Genomic DNA, 9543 nt, shown 5'->3' on the forward strand with positions numbered 1-9543 from the left:
AAATTCAATTCGTAATGAGCTCTCCGTATCGATTGACATTAATCTGATTTTGCGATCGTTAATAATGCGATACAGATAATGAAAATTTTTTAGAAATGTATTAGTGACTCGATTAGTACAAATGATTAATTGAAAATTTTAAATAGTACTCAGAAATGTTATTGAAGAGAATTTATTGTTTAATTGTTACAAATAAATTATTAGAAATATTAGATAATATTTAAACAATTGGAATATTCAGAAATATTATTTAAGACTCACTTCTAAATTTTAGTCGATGTGCACACTACGAAAGTTTAATTGGTAATGAGCCTCCGTACCCCTTAAGGTTAATTATATGTTTTGGTCGTCAGTGATCCAGAACAGTTGATAATTTTTTTTCCAATTTTCTGAAATTCGGTCGATGTGTACACGATGGTAATGATTCTTCGCTCAAGGTTAATATATATTTCGGTCGTCAGTGATTCAGAACAATTGACAATTTTTTTCAAACTTCTAAATTTGGTCGATGTGCACACGACAAAAATTCAATTCGTAATGAGCTCTTGTTTCCGTCTCGATCGACATTAATCCGATCTTTCGGTCGTTAATGATGCGATAAAGATGATGAAAATTTCTTAGAAATGTATTAGTGACTCGATTACTACAAATGATTAATTGAATATTTTAAATAGTACTCAGAAATGTTATTGAAGAGAATTTATTGTTTAATTGTTACAAATAAATTATTAGAAATATTAGATAATATTTAAACAATTGGAATATTCAGAAATATTATTTAAGACTCACTCTTAAATTTTGGTCGATGTGTACACGTCGAAAGTTCAATTGGTAATGAGCCTCCGTACCGCTGAAGGTTAATTTAATGTTTCGTGACCCGGAACTGTTGATAATTTCTTTTTAGTATTTCGAAACAGTTTTTCTATTGTACTAATCAATAGTTTTTAGATTTCTATCGCAAGGTTGCACTTTCATAAATATGTTACAATGTCAAATGTAATAATTTTTTTTATCTATAACTGGCTAAAACTAAATTTACACTTTCATGTTATTAATTTTTTAGTTGTAACTGCATTGATGTATATTAAATAGAAATTAATGTAAAGAAAGTTATGTAGTCAAAAATCGAGTTAAGCAGAATAACACACAACAGAAGAATAATCGAGAATAACATATAAGCGCAACATAAAAATTTTCGCTCATTTATTGTTTCAGCAGGGAATATATGTATTATGTAACTGACTATCTTTTCCGTTATTGTAAATAAAATAATTTAATTATTATAAATGAATCACTGAAACTATGAAATGATGCTTGGGAATTCAATCACTGATTCAATTGTTATAAGTACATAGTTAAAATTGTTAATCTACAAAAATATCATCGAAATCCATTATTCTACAGTTTGAATAATTCATTTGAAACAATTAAATTATTTCGGCAACATTTCTAGACATTATTTAATAATTTTTACAACTTTTACATTACGATTAAACAATTAAATTAATCGTTTCATTCAATAAGTCAAAGTCATTTCTCTTAAGTACTCTGGTCAAGATTTTTATAAATTATTAGTTAAAAATTTTGAATAACTTAGAAACGTTACGGAAAAGAATTTATTGTTTAACTGTTGCAAGTAAGTTGTTAGAATCGTTACATAATGTTTAAACAATTAGAATATTTAGAAATATAATATTCAGAATATTCATAAATATTTAAAAGTTCACTTGGAATGTTTAATCGATGTGCACACGATGAAGGTTCAACTTATAATGACTGTTTTCCTGCTTAACCTTCAGGTATATTCAGTGATGCACAGCAGGTGGTAATCTTTGTCAATACTTTTAAAAAATCTTTTTCTATTCAATAATCAGTAATGTTAGTTTTTGTTTCATAGCTTTTTTCTATCTTAGCCATTTTTATTGTTTCATAGCCTTCATTAATGTAAGGCAACAGTAAATACTGTAATTTCTATATTTTTTACAAAGTGAAACTGTTTGCACGGTCTTTGATCGGTTAAAGATTCACCATTGTTATTGACTTTTATAATTCACCATGAATTCAACGTTTAAAGACCAACGTAGCCTTAAAATATTTCTAAAAATTTTCTCTTGCAAAAGAGTATTCATACGATCTCCTCGATGCTCTATTTCTTTTTTATTCCACTTTCACTTATTGTTAGATACCAACTTATTGTTAGATTCCAAAGTTCAAAGAAATTAATTATTCCTTGGTATTTGCTGCTTAATTCACCATTATTATTGACTTTTATAATTCACCATTATATCGACTTTTATGATTCACTATCAATTCAACTGTTAAAGATCAGTGTAGCCTTAAAGCATTTCTAAAAATTTTCTCTTGCAAAAGAGAATTCCTACGATCTCCTTGATGCTATATCTTTTTTTTCCACTTTCACTTATTGTTAGATACCAAAGTTTCTAAGAAATTAATCGCTCGTCAACTTGGTCGTTAGGAATGAGTGAAAAAATTCGCCACTGTACGAATACGCTGCTCGGCCGCTAGTGTATATCACCGTTTGCATTCCTGAAAAAAACTTCAACGCGGTAACAAACTGTGGAAACCAGTGCTCCGGGGTGTGCGGTTTCCGGACGCGGCGGGCTTACATCCTGTTTCGTGCCGCGCGTCTTATTCCGAATTCTTCGCGCGTCACCTCACCTACCAGCGCGGGCGGTAGCGATTTTATCCGCAAATAAATAAGGACGTCTATCCGTTCTGTCTGCGGTGGCCCTGTTTCTTTTCTCCTCGGTGCCGATGAGTGCTGCACGAACACACACCCACACACACACACATACACACACACGTGTGTACACGCGCGTGGCTACGTAGGATTTCTCGCGCGTCTCTCAGGGACGTCGCGTTGCGCGGCCGTGGTTTAAATTTACTGCGATTGGCTTTGTCGAACGGTTCGAAAATCGAATTTTCGGGTGATTCCGGGACGTTTCCATCTCGCCTCGCGATACTCTGCGGAATACCTTCCCGCGGAGGGAAAACGAGGCCGTTTTATCGATACGGTGGATCATCGTGGCTGCGCGAATTAACGATCCTCCCACATTTAATGGGACATTTATTGTTGTAACGGTGATTTTTACGGGCAAGCTTCCTCGCTTCGTTTATGGCTCCGAGGGTAGATATCTTCCGGACTGTAGAATGTATCAAGCGTCGCTTTGTTCTCCCCTCGTTCCTTTTTTTTTTTTTTTTTTTTGTTGAAATTCTGGATCTTGGGGATAAAATGAATTTCGTAAGATGATACTGGATTCATTTGCAATTTGTCAATGCTCCAATTCACTTTATTTTAGCCATTTTCGGATTTATATACATGTAATTGTATATTATTACATTTACACTTATATACGTATAATTGTGTATAATTGCATTTACACTTATATACGTATAATTGTATATAATTGCATTCACATTAATATACGTATAACTCTATGTAATTACATTTACATTCATATACGTATAATTCTATGTAATTACATTTACATTCATATACGTATAATTCTATATAATTACATTTACATTCATATACGTATAATTACAATTCTATATAATTACATTTCCAATCATATATGTATAATTGTATATAATTGCATTTACATTCATATACGTATAATTCTGTATAATTACATTCACAATCATACGTATAATTCCGTATAATTACATTTTCTTCCATATACGTATAATTTTGTATAATTACATTTACAATCGTATACGTATAATTCTGTATAATCACATTTACATTACATTTACAATCATACGTATAATTCTATAATTACATTTATATTCATATACGTATAATTCTATATAATTACATTTACATTCATATACGTATAACTACAATTCTATATAATTACATTTCCAATCATATATGTATAATTGTATATAATTGCATTTACATTCATATACATGTAATTCTATATAATTTCATTTACATTCATATACGTATAATTACAATTCTATATAATTACATTTCCAATTATATATGTATAGTTGTATATAATTGCATTTACATTCATATACGTATAATTCTGTATAATTACATTCACAATCATACGTATAATTCCGTATAATTACATTTACATCCATATACGTATAATTTTGTATAATTACATTTACAATCGTATACGTATAATTCTGTATAATCACATTTACATTACATTTACAATCATACGTATAATTCTATAATTACATTTATATTCATATACGTATAATTCTATATAATTACATTTACATTCATATACGTATAACTACAATTCTATATAATTACATTTCCAATCATATATGTATAATTGTATATAATTGCATTTACATTCATATACATGTAATTCTATATAAGTTCATTTACATTCATATACGTATAATTACAATTCTATGTAATTACATTTCCAATCATATATGTATAATTGTATATAATTGCATTTACATTCATATATGTATAATTCTATATAATTACATTTACACTCATATACGTATAATTCTGTATAATTACATTTACACTCATATACGTATAATTCTATATAATTACATTTCCAATCATATACGTATAATTGTATATAATTGCATTTACATTCATATACGTATAATTCTATATAATTACATTCACAATCATACGTATAATTCTGTATAATTACATTTACATCCATATACGTATAATTCTGTATAATTGCGTTTACATTCATATACGTATAATTCTATATAATTACATTTACAATCATACGTATAATTCTGTATAATTACATTTACATCCATATACGTATAATTCTATATGATTACATTTACAGTCATATACGTATAATTCTGTATAATTACATTCACAATCATACGTATAATTCCGTATAATTACATTTACATCCATATACGTATAATTTTGTATAATTACATTTACAATCGTATACGTATAATTCTGTATAATTACAATTACATTACATTTACAATCATACGTATAATTCTATAATTACATTTACATTCATATACGTATAATTACAATTTTATAATAATTCTATACAATTACATTTCCAATCATATATGTATAATTGTATATAATTGTATTTACATTCATATATGTATAATTCTATATAATTACATTTACACTCATATACGTATAATTCTGTATAATTACATTTACATCCATATACGTATAATTCTGTATAATTACATTTCCAATCATATACGTATAATTCTGTATAATTACATTTACATTCATATACGTATAATTCTATATAATTACATTTACATTTATATACATATAATTATCGCCATACAAAATTTCCGTAAATTCAGCAACGACCGAAATATTTACTACGGATTAAATTTCGAAATGAATTATATAAATATTGAACTTGAAAAGTTTCTCCGACGTTTTTGAATTTGCTGATTCTCCGCATATCCCCTGCACTTTTTGTTTTTCTTTTTTTTTTCTCTTCTTCTTTTTCTTCATCCTCACGTACGAAATTTGCCGCTCGCCGGCATTGTCTGAAATATTAAAATAAATTAGCGCTTCCCCGCGGCGTCGAACGCGGCGTTCCCGCTTGCTAATTTGAATTCTATTAAGCGAGAAACTTTCTCTTTGACTGCGATTACAGGAACGTTTCTGTAGCTAATTAGCTCTGAATACATTCTAAATTAATTTGCGAAGTCAAGGAGTGCTCCGGTTCATCAGGAACTTGTAGCTTCAATAAGTTATAGGCCGTGTCCTGATGCAGTTGTTTTCAGTCCGTGAATATATTTCGTCGCTCCTCCCGGCTGTCTCTCGGATTTTTAAGTCGCCGTTTCAATCTGCGAAATAGAATTATTACTTCTTTTAATTTGGCAACATCTTTCTCGTAGATTTTTGCAGTTCATGGAATTATTAACGTCAAATAGAACATATTTAAAAAAATTTTTTTTTACAAGTGTATAAAATTAGTTTACAACATAGCCATTTTAAAACAAGCAGATAGAATTATTATATCTTACAATTGGCAATGTCTGCTCGTAGATGTTTGGAGATAGAATTATTAATAGTTTCGTAGGGAATATTTAGAAAAAAGAATTTTTCCTGCAAATTTCACGAAAACTTTCTTCTCTCGTAATCGGTGATACAGTGAAATAAAAGTATTTCAGTCATTAACAATACAATTAACGTAACAGCGTGACATCGTCGACAATGTCCTTTCCAAATATGATCGTGCGTATATTTGCATAAAACCGAGCAAATTCACTAGTCTCTCAAGTAAACGTGCATATATATAGAGACTCAGTTCTACGGCATAACAGTCCACGAGCTCTCTCTAACTAAATACACAAACTATGAATTAAAACATTTGCTGGTAATAAATCGTAAAGAAAATTCATTCGAGAACAGTACTTTGATATACGTACGAATGTAACTTTACCATGTGAGGTAAAATTTTACCATGTAATATAAAGACAAAGCGAAATGTTCATTTTCGGCTAATATTTCACTTTCGCTAAAAAATTTCTGCGACCTCCGAATTTAAATACTTATGCGACCCCATATGGTGTCGTAATCCACACTTTAGAATAAATATTCAAATTTAATATTATTATTAATTTTTTTTCATAATTATAACTATTATTTATTTATTATTATAATTATCAATATTATTATAATTAATTTAAAAATCATGCAATTGAAATTATATTATTGGAATGATAAATAAATAATAAATAATAAATAATATAATAAATAATAATAAATAATAAATAATATAATAAATAATTGGAATTATTTTATTTATAATACCTATATTTTAATACCTTGCAATATTTATTTTAATACTAGTTCGTTATCTATCATTAGAAATTTTATACATTATCGACGAGAAATATTCAATCCTGATCTAATATTCGTAAATCTTTGTTAGCCGGGGACTGTCTGCCATGTCAACGTTTCTCTAAATCAATGATGGCGAACCTATGACCCGCGGGTCAGACACTGACCCACGCAGGCTTTTTAAATGACCCACGCGTTGATTTTTATAAACTTATCATCACATATATAAACGAATTTTAATTATTTATCGAAGCCCTCTTTTCAAAAAATGTTAAGAAAATCACAAGTGTTCGGTTAGAGCTTAAAAGTGAGAAATAAATGCATAATTGTGTTTTATGGAGGATTTACGACTTGGTTATGTATACATATAGGTATTTTAAGTCTTAAATGTTATGAGTTACTTGTGTCCAAAAAATTTTATATAACGCCTACGATTAAACAGATGTAACAAACACTAAAAAACACACTAGATCCCATTCTCAGAATGGGTAGCTTTGCTACTAATTTTTTATATAATAAAAGAGAGAACAGACAATAAAAAATATCAAGAAATAAAGTATATACATATATATATAATGTATAGTGCAAGGGCACGATGTCACCCCTTTTATATCAATTTTTTGACGTCGACATTTATTTTTTGCCCTTCACTCGCAAAAGTAAACGTTGTGAAACAAAAAGGAAACGTAAACGTTTTTTAGAGGATTATAAAAGTGAGAACCAAAAGAAAGTAGTTTTTAACCACCTTCCCCTTTCCAAGTGACGCCACTGACTTAGTAACCCACGAGCTAGTACTAAAAAAAAATAATGAACAAAATTTGACCTACTTCTCAAAAAGGTTCGCCGTCACTGGTCTGGACCTTCCAGGCCGCACCTTTTTGGTCTTCACTGTGATACAGTTTTGAAACGGTTGACTCCCGAAACGTTGAAAGTTTCATCGCTGTACGCGCGTGCGATCCTTCGATCGAGCCGTCTCTCGAGGCCTCTCCTCTCTTCTCTTCGTAGCCGTTTGAGCCTCGGCAGACGGTAACTCGATGCATCGTTGGCGGAACGACAGGAAAAGCATCAAAAAAGAAAAAAAAAAAGAAAAAGGGTAGCGAAAGACGGGTGGAAGACGAGGCCGCGTTCTGAATAATTCCAAATATTCGCCTCCGTGTTACGTTTGCACTGGTGAGTCAGAAAATATGCTGTTTATGCCGTGGCGGATGCTCGCTACTCTGTGTGTGTATGTGTGTATGTGTGTGTGTGTGTGTGTGCCTCGACCGCACGCAGTCTATGCGCAAAGCATAGAGGACGAAAGTGCATCGCTGCTGCGCCCTTTGGATCTGAGGTTAACCCACTGGGATACTCTGCTTCAATTTCACATCGGTGAGGGATCGTCGATTCGTTCGTTCCAAGGAGCGCGTAATTTTCGAGAGGGCAATTCCTGATTTGAATACTTTGACGTCTGACCAAAGTGATTCTTTTCTTCCTGGTGTCAGCAGTGCTTTTTGAAAGATAGCAAATGTTTGCGACACGTCTTACGTATTTTCGAGAAAGTTTTTTTACTAACATTATCGGTGGAAATTATTGACATTAATATTGGGAGTTTATTAACTTATGAAAAACACTTGTGAAATAGTTTGTAACATGTATTAATTAATTCATTGATATACAAGTTTGTAATAAAGTTTATGATAAAGCATAAGTTTATACTTTAATATGTATTAATTTATATTGTGTAAGTTTGTAATACTTGACAAAAATAGTTCTTTAATGTATTGTCAAAACACAATCTCTGAAAATATTATATATATATTATATAATACATTATATATATACATATATAGTCTATTATATTATATATTTTATATATATAATACATAGTACACTACTTATATATTACACACTAGATATATTATATATATTATATAATACTATATATATTATATATATTACATAATACACTATATATAGTGTATTATATTTAATATATATTATATAGTAAACTACATATATATTTATTTATTAGAGAACTTAGTTAGAGGGCGTGTGTGCCATAAGAGATGCGAAAAAATAGAGAGTCAAGGTAAATAAAAGTGAATAAATTTCAAAAACGAAGGCATAGGTGAGGATAGAAATAGGTACCGTAGTGGAGAGATAAATAGGTAAATAGAGTTGGAAGTAGAAGGTAAGCGAATAATAGGGGAAACAGAAAAAGGGAGGTTAGGTTAGAAAGCGTGGAATACCCAATCTTATTAAAAGCGGAAATAGAAAAAGACAGTGCAGCAAAGAAACAGAAATAGTCACTAAATTTAAGGTAATTAAGGTATTTATTTATTATAGTTAATTTATACTATATTTATTTATTTTAGTTAATTTATACTATATTTATTTATTTTAGTTATACTATATATTTAGTTTATACTATACTTATTTATTATAGTTAATTTATACTATATTTATTTATTTTAGTTAATTTATACTATATTTATTTATTATAGTTAATTTATATATATATATGTATAAAATAGACTATGATAAATAAATAAATATAGTATAAATTAACTACAATAAATAAATATATATATATATATATATATATATATATATATATATATATGTGTGTGTATGTATAAAATAAACTATGATAAATAAATAAATATAGTATAAATTAACTATAATAAATAAATATAGTATAAATATATATATATATATATATATATATATATATATATATATATATGTATGTCATAGATAAT

At 29.0% G+C, this 9543-nt stretch overlaps 1 protein-coding gene across 6 annotated transcripts in view; it reads left to right on the forward strand.

Annotated features, from left to right (window-relative positions):
• Positions 1-9543, forward strand: part of LOC122531276 — a 142882-nt gene that overhangs the window by 52565 nt on the left and 80774 nt on the right. The gene's annotated exons all lie outside the window — the stretch shown is intronic.

The sequence above is a fragment of the Frieseomelitta varia genome, unplaced genomic scaffold, assembly GCF_011392965.1.
Source record: "Frieseomelitta varia isolate USP_RPSP 00005682 unplaced genomic scaffold, Fvar_1.2 scaffold_380, whole genome shotgun sequence".
NCBI classification, from domain to species: Eukaryota; Metazoa; Arthropoda; class Insecta; order Hymenoptera; family Apidae; genus Frieseomelitta; species Frieseomelitta varia.